This window comes from Thermobia domestica, chromosome 11 (assembly GCF_964235325.1).
Source record: "Thermobia domestica chromosome 11, izTheDome1.hap1.1, whole genome shotgun sequence".
NCBI classification, from domain to species: Eukaryota; Metazoa; Arthropoda; class Insecta; order Zygentoma; family Lepismatidae; genus Thermobia; species Thermobia domestica.
In genome coordinates this window covers 46,543,547-46,564,893 of record NC_137464.1, presented here as the reverse complement: position 1 = coordinate 46,564,893, position 21,347 = coordinate 46,543,547, and the positions used below count along the sequence as shown (strand labels likewise).

At 36.1% G+C, this 21,347-nt stretch overlaps 1 non-coding gene across 1 annotated transcript; it reads right to left on the bottom strand.

Annotated features, from left to right (window-relative positions):
- Positions 1-3,848: 3,848 nt before the first annotated feature.
- On the bottom strand, positions 3,849-3,920 carry TRNAR-CCU (transfer RNA arginine (anticodon CCU)). Its single transcript has one exon. It is a non-coding gene; the product is annotated as a tRNA-Arg (tRNA).
- Between the last annotated feature and the right edge of the window lie 17,427 nt (positions 3,921-21,347).

Here is a 21,347-nt window from a genome sequence, read left to right as displayed (position 1 = left end):
TTATTCTTCGAATAGTTATAACTTGACAACCTGCCAAAGTCGGTACTCTAATAGGTTAATTTATTGTTGAGTTTTTAGGAAAACAAATTTTGTCAAATGAAGAATATTTAATTTCGTGACTGTACAAGCAATGGATGATAACGGCTTAATAAATGACTGTACGTAAGTTTGAGTTTGAACATAGGATTGTACATGGCTGTGCATTTCGCATTATTATTGAAGTGCTGCAACTAAGTTATTGCAAAAGGTATGATAAATTCTTACAGTAATATTGTCACATATTGATTTACTCTGTATGAAAACTAAAATAGTTTAACATATGGTTAACCTCCTTTGTGCCAATAATTTTAAAATTAACGCTTGTGCCACTTTTCAACACTTGGCTTTGCAGTAGCTTTCCAAAGAATTAGCAGGAAGTCCAAACTTACACCCTGCAGGTAAATACATTTCTCTGGACAGTTTCACTGCTCCAAACTAAGATTGAAAAGTGTAGTATTTTTAATTTTATTATTATTGGCACAAAAGATCAACCATATTTTAAGCTATTTTTGTTTCCATACAGAGAAAAACAATATGTGACAACATTACAGTAAGAATGTATCCTGCATTTCTCAGTATGTTGCAGCACTTCAATAATGGTGCACTATACGTACAATCTAGATCCTGAATATGCCCAATCCATATATTACAACAAGGCAATACGTATGCGATACAGGTAAAATCCGTATATTTCATACGGACAATCTATAAGCTACATACATCCAATCCATACATTACATACGGCCAGCCTGTACGCGACATACGTATAATCTATATACTGCATGCACACAGTCTGTAAGCTGCATATGTGCACTCTGTATGGTGCATACGGATATTCTGTATGCTGTATCGGGACAAGCTGTGTGCGACATAAGGAAAATCTGTATAATACATACGTACAATACGTATACTGTATCTAGTCGTACGTACGGGGCACAAGTACAATATAGATGCTGCCTCGGGGTTGAACGCAAGAAACACACGTACAGAACGTATATTGCATACTTCTTGAAATTATGCTCCGTCCTGATAGTCAGTGAGTGTCGTCATTATTAACCCACATGCTACATACGATCGTGACGTCACAAAGCTAGATATTACCTCCGTATATACTTGTTACTGCAGATGACGTCACACGAATGACGTCATTGCACTTATGCAGACAGTATGTATAATACATACTTTTTCAGCTATACGTTTGCTGCAGGATGTTATATACGGTTGTACGTTAAGTCCGGAAACTACAGGAATTACGAATGTAACCTACGTTTTTAAGTATGCCACCTACATTTTTTTTTTCTCAGTGTACAACATTAAAATTCTACTCAATTTCAATCACCAATGATCGAAACTTGTTAAAGAACTATTACATAGAGGGCCTTCACTCTGATTTAAAACGTCTTTCATTATTATTATTATTATTATTATTATTATTATTATTATTATTATTATTATTATTATTATTATTATTATTATTATTATTATTATTCAACATTTGCATTTTTCCTCTTGCTTATTAAGTTTTCGTCCAACGTGCGCCCCTTGGCGCGGGCCTAGTGCTAAATCCGGTCCTCCCTGCTCACAAGCCACACATAACAAACACATTTATTGTTTCGTGATTGAAGCACACTTTCGCTCGCTTAAAATTGTTCTGTTGTTTTAATTAATGCTCTTTGGAGTAGGGTATAAGTACCCCTTAGTGCTGTTCATTTTGTTGTTTCTTAATTAAGAAAGAATATTTATTCAGGACTAGTATTCGTTGACTTTTATTTATATTTCTATTAAGTATTTTTAAAAACGCCATTCATTAAGTTGTCTTGTAGAAATTTGAAGATAATTAAAGTGGCTTGCATATCCACCACAGTTGATAAATAAACATATCGATCCCAGCGAACTTTTTTTTTCTAAATTGTCACTAGATGACTGATCATTCTCAGCTTATTCTTTTAATTATTAACACTGTTATAAGTTTGGGCATATATTCCGAAGTTGGGCGTCCGCTTTCGTCAAGTTTTTTCGCTGTTATCTTCTTTCCACACTTTCTGCAATGTGTTATTAGGTTCATTAATCCGTGCTCTTCACAAACTTTTAAAAGATTTTGCTCGTTATCAACGTATTGCTTCACAAATGTTAAAACTGCTAGTTCATTGCCCTTGTACATTCGCCATGTTGATAACATAAATGCTCGCTTCTTTCCCACAATGCAAGTGTTCGGTTACCTTGCGCCAAGTAGTTCCGTCCGCTCGCCGTATAGTCCCATGTTTATAACCGTTTATATATAACAAATAAACAGGTTTTTCGAGACTCTTATATGTTATCAAGCACACAAACGATCAAATTATCCATATCTTTCCTGTAAATTTTAAAAATTTCGCTGGAAACGGACGCCCAACTTTGGAATTTAACCCTAAGTTTGTCATGTATAAATAGGTAAGAGCACTGAATGTACAATTATAAAGTAGTTCTATTTTTTCTAGTTTCTATTTACTTTAAGGCAAAATATGTCTTATATATGTATGTACTTAAGACGTCTTATATACCTTTAGTAGGTGTATTGCATTTTATTTCTCTAGAATGTTTTAAAATAATATATTTACATGTTTTCCATTGTTAAACTTCCTCTTGTTCTATCTAATGAAAAATCTCATACATTACGTGGATGTTTTCTGTTTCATCATAGTGTACCTAATGGAGAATAGTCACACTGTGATGAAGTCATTACATTGTTAGTATCTTACCTAAACACCATGTTCGCCCAAAGGAAGGGGGGAACGGAAGGTCCCGCCACCCTGGCTCGCGAAAATGTATACTTAATATAGCAAACCTCGCATATTAAATATCAGCAATACCAGAGTAATATACAGGTAGTAACCATGGAGATGCCCCCTAGAAAATTTTCTTCAGACACCACTGGCGAAGACTGAAGTTACGTAGTTTTGAAAATGAATCTGAGGTAGATTATGTTGAAGAAGCTATTCAGGGAAGTGAGTCAGAGCCTGGTGAGGAAGTTTCGATAATAATAATAATAATAATAATAATAATAATAATAATAATAATAATAATAATAATAATAATAATAATAATAATAATAATAATAATAATAATAATAATAATAAAGGAAAGTAAAACGCTTAGAATCTGTGGCAAATACAGTAAGTCTATGATATGCACGAACGTGGATTAAAAATAGGAGAATGTGAACTTTAAATATGAAATATGAAATATTTGATTAAATATTTGCAGTTATGTCATGGAAGGGAATAAGATGGACTCACATTTCCTGCTTTATATCATGTTAAAACTAAAGGGTTAGTATGGTGCAGTGATGTAATGGAGCGAATAAGTGGGTTTACAGTATACATGTACCAAATATTTTTATTGTTCAGTGTACACTCACTTCAAATAAAAGACGTAATGGAGGGTTTAAAGGTAGAGAGTGTAGCGAGTATCACTGATCTGGTGGTATAAATGGAGGCTTTGTCCATGTGTATCCACTATGGTTCTTGCTTACCCCATACAAAAGAGGGATAGATTTGGGGTCATGATGGATTCCTTGGAAGTGGGAAACATTTACCTTTACGAATTTGATCACCTTATGTATTTTAATCTTCCTGTCGTGACCATATTCGGTGAAACTTTCTCAACGAAAAAAATGAAATTAAATCTTCAAGTTTAACGTCCCACGGTTATGCTAAAGGAAACGGTGATAATGAGAGATGAGCGAAATGATGGAATGAAGAAAGTGGGAGGAAACAGGAGAATCCTGAGAAAACTCACGAGCATGGTGTTTGCCCCCCACAAAGTCGACATGGCGCGAGCTGGGATCGAACCAGGGACCCCAAGCATAGGAGGTGAACGCTCTACCACTGAGCCACCGCGCCCCCTTTCTCAACGAAGTGATAAAACTCGATTTGAACCTTGCAAGATGAGTTACGGAAAGTAAGTGCCCAAATGTTATCATTATACCCTACCGTGTGAGATAAAAGTACATTTCATTCATTGTAACAATAACCTTCCATTTTGAACCTGTCAGCAATGTGGCGCGAGAAGAGGTTGTAAATTTGGCACTCAAATATATATATGCATCGCAACCCTAGATGGCCACAAACAACATGGCTGAGAGTAAACTGCACCAGATTAAACCTCCGGAACATGTCACGTTGGTGATTTGGGTTCTCGTAGGTTGACAGTTGACAATTTCCACGAAATACCCCAGATAACTCTTTCGCTGATAACTTCGAATAGGCCTCTTTCATTAGTGAAGGCTTCTGCTAGGCTCCATTTGTGTTAGCCTAGTTACGATACCTGTAGCTGGGGTTCCTCTGACGATAAAACAATTTTCCTGACAGTTTCACTATTTGATTGTACGGGTGGGAAAGATATACGAAGTATCCTTCCCAACAACTGACAGATTTATGAGGTATCCTTCCCAATAACGGAGGCATTTCACTGGTCCCAAATCTGTATTCATGATTATGGTCAAATTACACAAGTAACGACAGCATTGCCAAAACAGTTTCATATAAACCGAACACCTTCCATACAAAAGCATAGGGTAACTGGCTACAATAACGCCAGGGATGCAATAACGCCATTTGTTTTTCAACTGTTTACAGCACAAAAACCAAACAGGTGGTAGCACTTTGCAATGTGTCGATGCATAGGAGGCACATCTGTTGGTTTCTCGCGTGAGTTGATTTCCTATGGTGTAAAGTGTGTGTTGAGCAGTTTTTGTTTTATCAATTCATACCAGAAGATTGAGAATAGAATTTTTGAAGTCCTTTATATTAATATCACTACAGGCGCGTAATGTATAGGAATTTAAACGGTATTATTTTTATAAAACACAATGGTCAATTACGAGTGTATCAACTGTGTTTACCTGAGTCAGTGTGTTAGTAAAGAGCAGTGGAACGATGGTATGTTCATTGTGTTGTGTGGTTGCAATAACGCCGAACGCGATGGATGCAATGGCGTTACTGTCTGGGTTAAGGCTGCCACACCTCAAAATGCAATAGCTGCTTTTCAAGCTACTGGCATATACTTATTCAATCCTTTAGTACTCCAAGAAACAACTTTTGCACCAAGTACCATCTCTTCAATGTTTCCGACACAAGCTCCTACTGGCACTGCATTGGACAACAATGCCCAGACATCCGCTAAAGATATAAACAATCCCCAGTAGGGATACGCACGAGACGAGTCGAGAGAGGCTTTTCTTGACAAAATTCGAGTCGAGACACGGCTCTTCCAAAGAGAAATATACATTTTTCGAGTCGAGACATCACTTTTACAGCACATTTTCGAGACGAGACAGCCACAAATCTTGTCTCGTGCGCATCCCTAGTCCACAGCAACATCATCTCCACGTATCTGTGACCTAGTAGCTAATTCTCCGCCTCAGACTTCTCCCTCTACATCCCCCAGAGACAGCTATTTGACTGAACTTATTCCAGTTCCAAAAATTATCAGATCTCTTCCTGGAAGGAATAGATCAAAAAACGTCCAAGCAGTGATAGTGACTAGAAGTCTGTTAAACGAACGTCCTAACGTGAGGGATAAAGGGCCAATTTTGCAAGGGGGTGGACGAAAAAAGGGAGTACTTATAAAAACAATGGCGAAAGTAAAAATTCAAAAACATGTCATCGAAAAGATAGCTCCTGCTATTGCGTTACTTACAAAGGATACTATTACGATGATACTGGTAAAAGTATTGATTAGTTGCAATGTGGAACCTGTATGGGGTGGTATCACGAAACTTATGATGATATATTGCCTCTTACTGGATACTGCTCTTCTTGTTCCATCTAATTGTACTTGTTTCAACGCATCTCAGTTCATTGGTTTCATGATAATATGAATAATGATAACCTGGCGCTATTGTATCCATAGTGTATGCAATAACGCCATTTCACTTTGCGTGACATTTTTATATATTACTTGTACTACATATATTTTATCAGGTTCTTTGCACTATGTTGTTATCAGTGAACACCAAACTACTAAATAATGCAATATTTATTTTTTTCCGTCAAGTATTAAAAGTAAAATCCTCGAAAAACTAAGAATGGTGGCGTTGTTGTAGCCAGTTACCCTATAAACCGGAGAAGCGACCCAAGTTCACCTGTATTTCACACTGAATTTATTTCACTGACACTTGTTGCTGGTAATTTTCACACAATCAAAACTTTGGTAAGTTTTCTGTGCTCCTTGATTTTACCAGTATTCTGTGATTTCCAGACCGAATTGCTTCAGACATTTCTTCATTGTCTTTCTTACTTCTCTTTTCGAGATTCGTTTCATTTGTTGCTTGTGAGTTGTCTTCCTCTAAATGTTTGCCTCCCTTATCGCTCATTCTGTCTTTGATTGAACTCTGAAAAAAGAGAAAAAAGAGAAAAACTGAGAATACGAAAGAGTAATGGAACTTCTTTTGGTTTAAAGTTACGGTATATTTTAAACAGGAAAATAATGTACGAGAACAAACAACAGTGTGTATATATAGCCTAATGGTGCGCGAACGGAGAATTTCAGGGCTTTCATTGCCTATACGACAATTAAGCAGGGATTCCACCAGGATTTTTAGTTCGGGGGTGTAAAGTCAAAATTGGGAGGACGTATGTGGTTTGCACGGTTTGAATAGAATTTTGATTGTAAAGTTGAAGTTCTTTCAAGAAAGTGGGGGGCACTCCCACACTCACAAGGGAGAAGCTGTTGGAAGCATTCTAATAAGATATTAATATCGTAAAATTCATAAATAAGGTGAAACGGGAGCAGATAAAAATGTACTTTTTCGCCAGATCAAGTAATTTTTTCTGCATAAGTTAGTACGAAATATTTTTGCCAGGTGGTCACACTGAGAAGAAATCTTCAGGAAGATTACAAAGTCGTGCAAAACAGTTGTTCTTACAACTAACCACAATATGCTACTGAGATTAAGAGGAAACCTGAGACCATCACAGACGTCTGTGCCTATACCAACATCAAATACCTATGAGGTTCTTTCAATAGTCACGGATGACACAGAAAAAGCTTCCACTCCAAACAATAAACGTGGGAAGGATGAGAGAAAAAATAGATGATATTAAAACTACCTCAAACGTGTCCAAAACCTGGATATACACATATGATTACCCTCCTACCCGAGGCTATAAATTGTAACAATTGATGACTAAAATTACGGCAAAGAAGTCACTTTTTTATTCATGAAAGGATACACAACCATTAAGTGCGAGATTCAGGAAAATTACGAAGTCGTGGACAACTTTTGTTCCTACAAGAAACTACAATTTGCCACCAAAATCAAGAAGAAAATTGAGACCATTGATTCTCTTCTCTTTTGATTCTCTTCTTTTTCGTATTATTTTCTTCTTATTCTTCTTCAAACTGTTTAGTGCATATTTTAAAATCGTACATAGCTCGGAAATATAAGAAAAAAATATTTAAAATTACATTGAAAATACAAGATAATACAAGATATCGTTGCAATCTAAGTATCACATTAGATAAATCTGTTTACTACTCAGTCTACATTTCAAAGTACGCAGGGGAATGTTTAATTGTCTCTACTTATATTTTTGATACCTTGCAGCATGTCCTACTAAAAGCATGGCCATCGAAGCTTCATTGAAATTTAAGGAAATTTGAAAATTTAACCTTAATCGCTAATAATAGACAGATGTTTTAAACATTTTCTAGCACTATAAATAGATTGTTTAAAATTTTCTATGCACATTATTTTTAAAAGTCAAAGGAGAGTTTTATTTTGATTGTAATGTAAAATATGGTTAAAATGTATAAGAATAATAAGTATTTTTATAATAATTGGAAATATTTATTATTCATAAACATTTATTATTACGTGTTGGGTATGCTATCTTATTGAGGCTTTGGTCTTCGCAGTACGTGAATTTAAAACATTAGTTTGTACAAAATATACCTATAAACTATTAATAAGAAAGCAAAAATCATTTATGAAAGTAATATTGTGTGACTGCGTTTTTATGGACATAAGAAAAAAGCTCGAAGAAAATATAAGATTAAACTCAGACACCATTATACAATATGTAATATAGCAATAAATTCGCAACTATGCATCCAGTTAGGTAAATCAGAGTATCACAGTGGATGATTAATTTCATTTTTTGAAATTATTTTAATGAATTAGTTGTTCAATTTTTTTTAAAAAAAATACTTCATTTTACATTACAAGCATTATTCATTTGCTGTAAGCAAGGGGTGTGTAATGAGTGTCCGAACCTCCTCTTTGAAATCCCGACTTTTCTGTAAATTTTGTCTAATTTTAAGGCGTTATTACAAATTTTAATACAATTTGTCTTCATATTGAATTTGGACACCTTCCCCCTGAAATGAATTCCTCCTCACGTCCCTGGGTTGTATTGAACAACTTTTATAAACATATAACAAGCGAACCCAATTTGGATGGATATGGTTAGAAAAGCCAGCTCTCCCTTTCTCTCTCCAGCTACTATATATATATATATATATATATATATATATATATATATATATATATATATATATATATATTTGTAAGTTTCTTGTTGCTCCTATATATATATATATATATATATATATATATATATATATATATATATATATATATATATATATATATATATTTAATATTATCTTTACCAAATAAAACTATCCTCCCTTTGGGTTGTGGGAGAGTTTATTCTTTCCTACCTAAGTATAGTCGTACACTTTTTGCTTGAATTTTTTTTAGAATTATCATGTCATCGCCGATTTACCAAAATATGATCTGAAAAAGATTTCGTCGAAGAAGGAATATTTCACGCTATAATTATCTACATGTAAATTACATGTGCAAAAACAGACCCTTAGGTATATGAAGACTTGTAGGCCGTTCTTCTTTCTTTCCTTTTTTTTTTTTTTTTTTTTTTTGTGATTAGGTATAAGTTTGTTCCGTGAATTGCAGTAGGGCGTCGAAAATTCGGATTCGTTGATCAAAATTTTGATGGTGGCCCAAAGTTCGTCAGTCCCTCAGTCTGCCCTATGATTCCTTAATTCTAAGTGCTGAGTTCCAATTCATTACATTGTTCCCTTCTTTTTCAATGACACTTGTGTCTTTCCAGTTTCTCAGTATCCTTCTGTTGAACAGTTTATTACATTTATAATTGCTCATGCAGGGCTACCAATATATGAAAATTATTGTAAGACGAAACGGGAATTCCCGTTTTGCCTTACGATAACAAATCATTAAGTACCAATTTTTGATTGACGTTCCCTTTGATAAGAATCATAAGGCAAAACGGAAAAAGACTATCAGTGAAGACACGCCAGCAAATATTTCTAATATTAGGATTTTCTGAACAAAATAAAACAAATTTTTGATATGTTGACATTACTTGTTTCTTCTACATTTGCTACACTACCATTTTCAAAATATTGTATGTCTGGTTAGAAATGCAGCAGAAATATGAAACTTGGACCTATCAGCAGTAGACAACAGGTACTCTGTCCCCACTTTCCCTTCTTTATTGCCCGTGTTAACATATGGGAGGGAATAGGGTTGTCCAACTTACCCCAAAATATTTTATTGTGAAACAAGAGCTTACATTGCTTCAAAATGGACCCTACGCTTATCAAGTTTTCAAACCAAAGTTAATATGACCGTACTTTCAGTTTCATAATCCGAAAACTATTACTGGTACAGTAGTTGAAAGTTAAAGCATGCAAAACGTGTCCACACTTACCCCAACTACCCATACTATATATTCAAACTAGAAGAACACTGTTAGAATTCATAAAAAGAAGAGGCACACACGTTTGATTCATTTCTGGACACCCAGAAACATTTGTCTACTTTTTGTCTTATCTTGGTGCCAGGAATCACCTTCCAAAACGTTGTTGTTTTGAAACACCTTATATATATATATATATATATATATATATATATATATATATATATATATATATATATATATATATATCAGGAGTGAAGCGTCATTTCAGACTTCGCTTGAGGGGGCAAGAGCACCACCGGTAAAAGACTTTCACGTTTTGTATTAGTACATAAGTAGACAATCGATTAAAGTATATATATTCCTCAAACACTTGATGGGACAGTTGTCCCCTCCTGCCTACCTAAATGACGCCCCTGATATATATATATATACGTATATATACAGGGTGTTAATGAACTATACCGACAAACTGTAAGAGGTGATTCCTGACATCAAAATAAGAGAAAAAGTTCATATGGATCTATGACAAAAAGTGCATAGTTTCAGAGCTAGGGCTGTCCAAAATCGCGGAAAAGCCAAATTTCAAGAGGCCCTATTTCGAATTCGAGAGACTGTGCATGGTGGTTCTTCTCAGCATAAAGGAAGTCACGCATGCGCAATCCAAAAATACATATTTAATTAATGTTCAATGAGTGTACAGAGTATTCTGTGCAGGGTGAAACTTCCAGACGTGCCATCAACAAAATTTTGAGATATGGTTTGATTTTATGAGTGGTCCAAAGTAGGCAAACGATAAGCCTTGATAGCAGTGAACACAGAATTCTTTGGCGCGATGTCGGAAGAATTAGGAATCGTCAACAGCACAGTCTGTCGTACTCTGGAAATCGCATTGTGCAATGTCTTCTTTCAGGCTTATAAGTGAAGAAAACGTGAAATATACCTTGACGAAATTTATATCATCACACGTTATTCCGAACACAAAGAAACATAGCTCCCTGTTCCTAACACTTCCGCCTTCCCTCCGAAGTATTGGATGTCCATTGTTGTCAAGTTTTACCTCCTGTCTACTTTGGACCCTTCTTGAAATCAGGGTATATCTGAAACATCTATTGAAAACATTTCTGAGAATTACACCCTGTAGGGAATACCCTCTACACCTATTGATAAAATTAATGAAATATGCACTTTTGGATTGTGGCTTCCTTCACGCTAATAAGAACCACCATTCACAGTTTCTGAAATTCGAAATAGGACCTATTGATATTTAGCTTTCTCGCGATTTTGAGAAAGCTCTGAAACTATGCACTTTTCGCCATAGGTCCTTATGAACTTTTTCTCTTATTTTGATGTGAGGAATTACCTGGTACAGTTTGTCGCTATAGTTTATTAACACCCTATATATATATATATATATATATATATATATATATATATATATATATATATATAAATAACTGAATAAAAATTTTGTTATTTTGTTCAAAGCTTGTTGACAGAATTTATAATGTGCTTTTCTATTACACAATTAATATAGACAAAAATGTATTTAAAATTTAAATCGATACACTGTGTTTGTAATAAACCATTTTTAGTTCAAGAGAATATTTCATTATGTTTTTAATAAAATACGTATTAATACAGAGACGGAAAGGTCCCACGGGAACGAAAGTCAGAATGTTATACGGAATTCAAAAATAATGACGAAGTTTTCACTTAAGAGAATATGTGTATTTTTTTATACTCACCCTGAAAGCTATTCAATTATTTTTAATAATTTTACGTTCTATGGCCATTGCATTGGACTTCAAGTTTATCACATTATTTTTCATTCTTATAACGAAATATTCCAGTTGAGAATAAGTGGTATTCTAGGCGGATACCAGGTGTTACTACAATAGAGTTAATAGATCTGTGTTGTTTACATCCCTTTCAATTCCCTCAAATGTAGAAATATTGCACAACGATTTAGGAAAAAAAAAAGAGAGTTCAAAGGATTAAATAAATCTTAATTTTATATTTAAGAAAATAATGCATACCTTTTTACTCTTCTACGTTTTGCACAATGGTTAGTGTACTTCGGTTAATTCAAAATCAGTTCAGACGTTGATATGATCCTGTGTGAGCAGGCTAGAAACAAACTTAGCGGCAACATTTCTCATTTGCAAAACCTCACGCTGGCACGTGCTCCACCTCACTCCTGCCTGTTTTGAAATATCATCGATCATGAAACGATCATCCTCGCTGATTTTGGGTTAAATTTGTTTGATGTTTCCGTCGTTTCGAAATGATGAAGAGCACCCAGAACGAGCATGATCTTCAACACTCATCTCACCACATTTAAAGCGCCCAAACCACTCAAAAATTGTGTGCCGTTCATAGTATCCTTCTTGAAAGCCTGTTGAAGCATTTGGTAAGTTTTCGTTTCCGATTTTCCAAGTAGGAAGCAAACAGACTCCTTGTTCCTTTGAATCTGCCATAACGATTTCGCAGGCGGCAAACGAGAACAGTTGAGAAAAACAATAATACGATCAAACGTTAACCTCCTACGCAGACGCAGCTTGACCAACTGATCTGGGAAGGTTTCTAGTAGACCCACCTAGCAGGAGAACTCTCTACTACGTCTACGAACGGCAGCACTCTTTCAATCCGGTTTCTTTTGCGGTCCCCCTCGTATTTATCGGGAAAATAATTCAGTTTTTTTTTTCACGAAGAAGAGTGTGAATTGAAGGTAAGTAAAAACAAGTGCTTCAGAATATTATTTTTACTTACTTTCAGTTCGTACTCTTCTTCGTAAAAAAAAAAAAAAAAAAAAAAAAAAAAAAAAAAACGCATTATTTTCCCCATAAATATGTAGTATCATTTGATGCCATATCCGTGAAGAGGTTAATAACTAATTGATGTATTCCAGACAAACACAAAATAAAGAAATTTTCAAAATGTAACATAAGAATGCATTACAATTTGCTCACAAATGAAAGGTTAAACATTTTTGAACCCGACGGGAGGAAAGGTCTTGGCCTGTTGTGGATGAATTAAGAAAAATAAACTTAAATATCGCACTGCTGTGATGGTGCATTACGTACGCGTGTGATACAAAGCTGCCATTACACACTGCAAATTGAAAATTGGACACATAATACTGTAAACGCCTCATAGGTGTCTCTCAAGCTGCTCTGTCTATTTCTCAGCAGGCCCGTATCCACCGGAGGCTAGGATGGCTCGCCCTAAAATTTTCATTGGCCCCCCTAAAATTTTCACGGGAGGCTTGCAAATGAACTATAATATGGTTGGGTCGGACCCCCTAACTTCTACCGTCCCCCCTACATTTTTTGGGCTGGCTACCGACCTGTCTCTCAGATCTCACTGTGGAGAGTTGTTTATTGTACGCTAGTTGTTGTGTGTGTGTGTGTGTGTGTATTGAAGTGAGGTGTAAAATGTTCCCTATTAGTCAGTGTAATGCCCCATACGAAAAGGGAATTGGGCATTGAAACGAGGGCAAAAATGCCCAAGGCATTTACGTGAAGAAGGCTATACAATACGGGAAATAGCTGCAAAAGTGAAAATACCAATACTACAGGGCATGATACCTTAAAACGATTTGCTGAAACTTGAAAATCGCTCTCGAGCAAGATCTGGAAGGCCTAGAGCTACTACTGCAAGGGAGGACAAGTACATTATAGTGACAAGCAAACGCGATAGGTTGCAAACAGTGCCCCAAATACAAGCTGAAGTGAACCAAACTCGCGAAAAGCCGATCAGCTATGAAACTATCCGGACGCAGTTAGTTAACGCGGGACTAAACGGTCGTGTGGCAACTAGGAAACCGTTCTTGCGCCCTAAAACAAAAAGAAGGGATTGTTGTGGGCAAGAATATTTGCAAGCTGGGGGCCAGAGCAGCGGAACAAGTGCTTATTTACTGACGAATCAAAGTTTGAACTCTTCACTCATAGACGCAGGGTTTTCATGCGTCGCTCCAAGGCCGAAAGACTGCTTCCGTCGTGTATTTTGAAACGGTAGAGCACGGGGATGGTTCTGTGATTGTGTGGGGTTGCTTTGTTTTAACAATCAAGTGGGGGATTTAGTGCAAATACAGGATACAATGCAGAAAGAACAGTACCATCCGATTTTGATCAGACACGCAGTGCCATCTGGGAAGAGGTTCATTGGTCGTGGGTTCATCATGCAGCAAGATAATGACCCAAAACACACATCCCGACTTTGTAGAGGGTATTTGTCAGCAAAAGAGCAACAGGGAGATCTCAAGAATATGGTGTTGCCCTCACAATCACCGGATTGTAATCCAGTTGCGCTACTGTGGGATGAGCTTGATAGGGCAGTTCGAAAGATACGTCCCTCTAGAGAGAAACACTTATTTGAGTGTCTTCGCAAAGCCCGGACAGCAATCAAGCCCGAAACTCTACAGAAACTAATACGCCGAATGCCCAAAATCTGTAAAGCACGTGGATGCTACTTTGATGAATCAAAAATTTAAGTTTTTTTTGACAAAACAATGGTCCATTTCTGTTAAATTGCTGTATTTTCCTCTCAAATAGATATTGTAGGTTCCAGATAAAAATAAATTCCATTGATTTGTCTTTGCTTTTTCTCGAATACACGTAAAGTATACTGTACATAAACCTACTTTGTACGGAAACTTTTCGGGAGTAGTGTGTGTATATATAGGGTGTTTCAAAACAACACTTACAACGCTTGGGAGGCGATTCCTGACACCAAGATAAGTCAAAAATATAAATCAGCCTGGGTGCAGAAATCCGTCCTTACTGAGTTATAGGCTACCGAAAACATTTATAAAAAATGAATTTTAAGTTCCAAAGCTCCAATACTGTGGGACCTACCGTAGTCGGGTCAACACTTCACTTAGGAACTAATACGTGCGCTATCCAAATATACATATTTCGGAATCCTGCGGTACCCACGCAACAATTTATATATATATTTTGGCTACGGGCATATAATTTGAACTACTCACAAAATTCTTTTATTAAAAAATATTGCGGAAGTACCGCAGGATTTTGAAACATTAATATTTGGATAGGGTACATGCTAGTTCTTAAGTGAAGTCTTGACCCAACTACTTCAGGTTCCATAATATGGGAGCTATGGACCTTTAAATATTCATTTTCTTATGTTTTTAGCAACCTATATCTCCGAAATGACGGATTTTTGAACCCAAGTTGGTCAGTTACTTTTTGTCCTGTCTTGGTGTCAGGAATCACCTTCTCCAAACGTTGTCAGCGGAATTCTTCATAAAATTCATTAACAAATTATCCATAATTTACATAAACACAAAGGTACTCCGTGGTTCAAAATCACAAAATGTACTTACATATACGAGACTCCTGAGAAACGAAAAGAGGAAGATGGTACATTCAATGAAAGTAATCAAACTAGCTCCCATAAAGACTCCCATCAGCCCACCGACTCGACCTGCGAAAACATGTAACAATTTAGGAGAATTTTATTATGTACAGTGCCAACAAAGACTCGTATATACAGTGCCGGCTATAACGTTCTTGCAAACCTGATAGTACGAGGCGTTCCCCTGAAGTTACGAATCTCGATTCGCTTTGAGGTTTGCTCAGGATTGTAGCCAGCAGGTTTATGTAGGACGGGCCCGTCATTTTTTAGGGGGGGGGGGCAGCTACAATGTACAAAGCCAAAAAAAAGTGTTGCTGCTAGTGTTTTTTTTGTTTTTTTTTAGGCCTGAAAAAAGGAAAATTTTGGTTTCCTTCTGGAAAACTAAAAACACTATTTTAGCTTCTTCTTCTTCTTCTTCTTCTTCTTCTTCTTATTATTATTATTATTATTATTATTATTATTATTATTATTATTATTATTATTATTATTATTATGTTTTTCTCCATAAATTACATTCAAGGTAGTTTTTATTATACTTAATCAAGAACTACTGCCCGGACCAAACGGGGACCACTTTTGTGCATAACTATAAAGATAACCAAGAAAGTTCTGTCACTTTTCGTGAAGGTCTGTGTTCAATTAGTCCTCACACCGTGAGTTGAATGCGAGTGGAGATAAGGCGAAGATCAGTTGTTGGTATGGGTATATCCAACATATTACGTGGTTATGGCAATTCAGATACACCGTGAACTTGCTTAAGGACAGAGGGAACATGGGACATCCACAGAGCGTCATAAGAGCATGTATGCTGAACGAGTTCAAATGGAGGTCAAACGCCGCTCCAGCGGGACAGAAGATATGCCAGGCCTTTGGTGAGGGTGTCGTGACGACCGGCCTCTGCAGCGATGGTTTAACAAATTTAAGGACGATGACAAAACACCCGAAAACACCACGTGCCGGAAGACCAATACATGTACAAAGAGGAACTGGGACTACAATTCAGCGTGAATGGAGAAACCATTCGGCAGCACATCCATCAATATGGAAACCCCTACAAGTTGGGTCGATGGGTCCCACATGTTTTGACTCCGGGCCAGAAGGCAACGCGGCAGTCGCCTGTGTTTATTTACTGTTTCGGAGCCATTTCTGGACAGGGTGTTGACATGTGATAAAAAGTGGGTCCTATACGAAGCTCCACGGTACCGTCATCATTGGTTAGCATCCCATGAACCGATTTCAAAACAGCCGAAACCAGCACTGTACCAGAAGAAGGTCCTTCTGTGTGTTTGGTGCACCGTGCATCGGGAACTGCTACCAGCTGCTCAGAGTATCAATGCAACTGTGTAATGTCAGCAGTTGAGCTGTGCTCAACAACAACTCAAAACTCTGGAGCCATCACTTCTGAATTGCAAACGGGTCCTCGTTTACGGGACAACGCTAAGTCCCACGTGGCTAGGATGGCTCAAGACACCATTCTACGCCTTGGATGAGAAACGATATTGCAACCACTATATTCCCCTGGTATTGCATCGTCCGATTATCACCTGTTCCATTCTTTGGACAATCACCTTAGAAGACGCCAGTTCAAATCCCTAGTAAAAGTGCAAAATGCACCTGATACCTTCTTCGTTTCACGGCCCACCATGTTCTACCGCGATGAAATCCATGGCCTTTCAGAATGTTGGGAGTAGGTCGTCGATGCTGATGGGGACTATTTTCGATCTTCCAGGTTAGGTGACATATCGATGTTCGAAGGTGGTGGGTGAAAAAGCAACAAAATTTTCTTGGTTACCTTTGTATTTAAATTTAAGACCTTGTATACAGAACCTATTTACACAAGATTGATTTTCTTTGAAATTTCACTTAATTTCCTTACGGTTTCCTGACAAAAATATTTATTTATTATTCATGACTAAAAAAAAATAATTATTTTATTACACTGAGTAGAAATAAAAGAGAGCGAATGAAATCCAAACTAAATTAAAACACTGTTTCTCACCAAATTTTCCATCATCTATGTCTTTTAAAATACTCGTTAAAGCATATAAAAATATACTGTACTTACAAATCAGTTCAGTACCTTTGTTTTATGGCTGTATTTATAGTACCTTGTTAAAACGTTTGTCTTCAAACTGTCAAATATAAATTGCAAGAAATTGTGTAATCTGCTATGACAAAAAAGTATCCTATTTTTCAATCGGTATGGAAAAACAATATTTTCCATACTATTTTACGATAAATTATTAATTGTCAGTAAACTTTGTTACTTTTAAATTAATGAAGCGAGATAATTTTACTATGATGTTTTAAAAGCTGGTCATTTTTGGGGGACCAGGAAATCATTTGGGGGGCCTGGTCCCGATGGAACCCCCCTTGGCTACACCCTTGGGTTTGCTTTTAACTTTGCTAAAATGGAGCCAGTTTCGCCACGACAGGGTATACATTGCTTTTCTGGAAGTTTCTTTAAGTAAATAACCTTTTGAAAGTACATATCTTTGTAATTTCAAGAATATTTGGTTTTCTTGAAGCCGTAATAAGGTGTACTCAAGTTGGCTCACTTCGCTACGCTCGTGCACTCTTACTTTTTTGAAAATTTAATGATTAAAATGTTGCTTACCAGTGACATCTATGTGTATGTCATGAAAATATATCTCTTATTGAGAATCGTATTAATCCAAGAGATGCTGAAATTTGTTAGTGGATGCAAGGCAAGACTTAGTTCTACTATTTCTCCCTAGGTGACAGCACCTTACTGACAGATAAGACAAAAAAAAAGTGTTGTCTCAGTAGAGGGCAGGCGTAAGGGAGCATTCAATTACAATGCGAGATGTGTTTCTTTTGAAGATAAACAATTAGAAACTTCGAGATCGGAAAATAAAAAAGCCTTTGATCTCCGGTCAGTGTTGCCAACCTAAAGCAGCATAAAATCCCTTTAGATCAGAATTCCCCCTTTTCAGTCCAAATGTTCCACAAAGCAAATAATTGTTTTCATCAGTAATGTGAATGCTCTCCTCACGCGCGCATAATAACTACGCCCTAAAATTTTCAATTTTCTCAAACTTTTTTTTTGTAACTAGGAGTGTGAGTGTGCAGTTACTATGAAGTTATAATTGTTGTACATTCAAATTTACACACTACACGAATAATTATTACCTCATTTAATTACAGCTATCTGACTCATTTTATAATTATTTTATGTTCTTCGTTGACTTTCGTATACTACTATTTTTTTTTAAATTGAGGTGAACTTTACGAAAATACCGTCAAAAATAAGGTTTTTAAAAGCAGGAATGGGGAATGACTTACATTTGTTTTGAAGGTTTATGTAATTTAGAACTTAGTTTAAATTTAGTATTGCTTTCCTTAGGTGACTAGAAGGTTCGAAAGAGAAAAAAATTGTCTCTGCTTCATCAGAATTTTGTTCTAGAAATAAATTGCATGGTACACTGTAAAAAGTCGTTGTGTTATTTCAACGACATGCGTATGTGTTAACGCGATTGTGTTAAAATATAACATAAACAGGTAGTTAGAACAACTCACTCTCCATTTGGAGTTGTGTGTCAAATGCCGTAGTTGAAATGACACACAGCCTGTGTGTTAAATTAACAAAAATGTAGAATCTTCGGTGTTGTTTTCTGCGTGATTGCCAAATATGTTGGGAATCTAATTATAAAGGTTTATTCACTTAAGCTACAAACACACTAGAAAAGAAATAATTAAACAAATACTGGTATTCATAAAATTTCAACATGTAAACCGCGCGATGTGTTCTCATTTGTTTTACGTAATATTTCTGAAAAAAAATGTCAACAGCGAGATACAACACCATATTACTGTGTCACTTCTATGCTGCACTAGAGGTCACTAGTCAACCCCGAGGACTCTGTTTCAAATATGGCGGAAAACAAGTAAAAACACGATTAAGAAGCAATCATAGGAAACTCTTACCTATCATATAATAAGGATATAAGACATAGGTAAGAGTTTCCTATCATTCTTGAACAAGATGTTGATGAATGTTGTGTTTCGCACCATCAAGAAATTCATCACAATAAATTATGGAGAGAACGACAAAAAATTCTATGAAGATCTTCTAAACGAAGTGTTCTGTTCTTTACTATTCTTATTTTAAAATTAGAATTTATTTTCTTCTTCTTCCTCGTAACATTTTAATAGGGTATTTCAAGGAAGGACGCGTCGGAAACATTTGACGATATTGACAATGTTCACGAATTAATCTATTAGAGTTCTTTTCGTTAAGTTCGTTTGTTTTGTTATTTCCGAACAATGAATTAGTTGTCATGTTAACTAGCTAGTCAAATATGGCGAACCACCGTAAGCGTAAGCATGCGCACTACAAGCTTTTTCAACACAGAAAGAGCTTTACATGAACACCAAAATAAGTCTCATAGTAACAAACAAGTATAGTCGAACTAACACCAAAAACGGTGTCAGTATGGTGGCCTGACCTTGAATTTTATCACAGTGGGTGTTGAATTAACACCAAAAGGGTGTTGATTATATGGATTTGACCTTGAATTACGATGCAGATAGTGTGTAGAAATAACACAGGGACTGTGTTATATTGATACTTGACATGGTGTAATATAACACAAAGTAATTAACACACTACACACTGTGTTACTTTCTTAGTGTTAGTACAGCACCGCTACAAAGTAACACTCAACACTTTTCCCCACACTACCGACCCCACATGGTGTCGAATAAACACCGAAAATACTAACACAGATCCGAATGTAACACCGCTCAACACCGGTTGTGTGTTAAAAACATAATACACACCCTGTGTTAAACGCCAACACTGCGGGGTCTATGTTAAATTAACACCGCATAATGGTAGTCACGCTGGAACCACTGCCATGTGTTAAAATTGAGTTGAAATAACACAACCATTTTTACTGTGTACGTTTTCGCGTGAAGCGGCAATCTAATGATTTTAAATAAAATAAATTATTTCGGTGGATTCCTACTTCAGCTGAAGACTAAATATGACCTGAATGTCTAGGAACATGTTGTATACAGGGAGTCCTCGGCGTACGTCACTGTTCTGTTCTTGCGACAGTGCCTTAATCAAAAACACACCCATGCGTCGGACAAAATCATAATCTAGAACAATGATGGCTAATTACACTAGCCCACGAGTATGTTTCATCCACCCTCGAACGAAAAGTAGCCCTCGAATTGAAAATAGCACTATAATACAGTAAATTCAACATTTATAGTTTAAAATCTGGACTACCAAACTGGGTCAGATGATACATGTTTTGCCCGTTGCTTCCGAAATTTGTCAAAGGGAGGTAAGTAAAACCAAGAGATGAGTGTATTTATTCTCTACGAAGAACACTTGTTACATTCAATAAAAGTAAGTGTAATCATTACGAAGTTATGCTACACTATATTCATTTATAAAATAACACATTTATCATACGAACAAGTTCATACTTCAAATGTAGACTGTTATAGTATGTTTCAGGATGTTTGATATCAATCATGACATTACCTAGTTGTCATATATATATATATATATCACCTTTGTTGTTAACCAGGTTTGTGGTACTATCTTACTATAGGTTAAGATAAATCTGTAAAATTTAAGAAAACAATATATAACGTTATTTCAAAACAGAAATACTCATTGTAAGTAGTCAAAATATATGGGGATCTTACCTCTGACATCCTTTATAATGTTAAAAAGGACGTAGTGCACGTTTCTAAGTACATAATAATACACAAGAAAGGCATAATGAACTGAACTTATATGTAAAAGCAGTGTAGTAAGTCACAGTCCGTAAGGATATAGGTGTCCTATAGGCAAGGAATATAGCAACATGAGAAACACAGTTTGTTTACATAATCCTCATCTACGTCCATGTCCACCATTACTGACGATCCTGGTCTCTACGAACACACCAACTTGCCAACACATGGGCCCATCAGCTTTGCCCTTCCCTGACTTGGGTAGATAATATTCGTGCTTTTCACAAGCTACTTAGCACATGTTGGTTTTTTGCTTTTTACATAGCATATGACATCTGTCCGGATGCTGAATTTATATGCAGATTAGTAAAAATCCTCCTAAAGTAAATCTGCACTCTGGAGACACCCAGAATTGAAACTTCTTCCTTAAGAAACACTATATAAGTTGATAACAATGAATTTCATGATGAAACAAGTCAATAT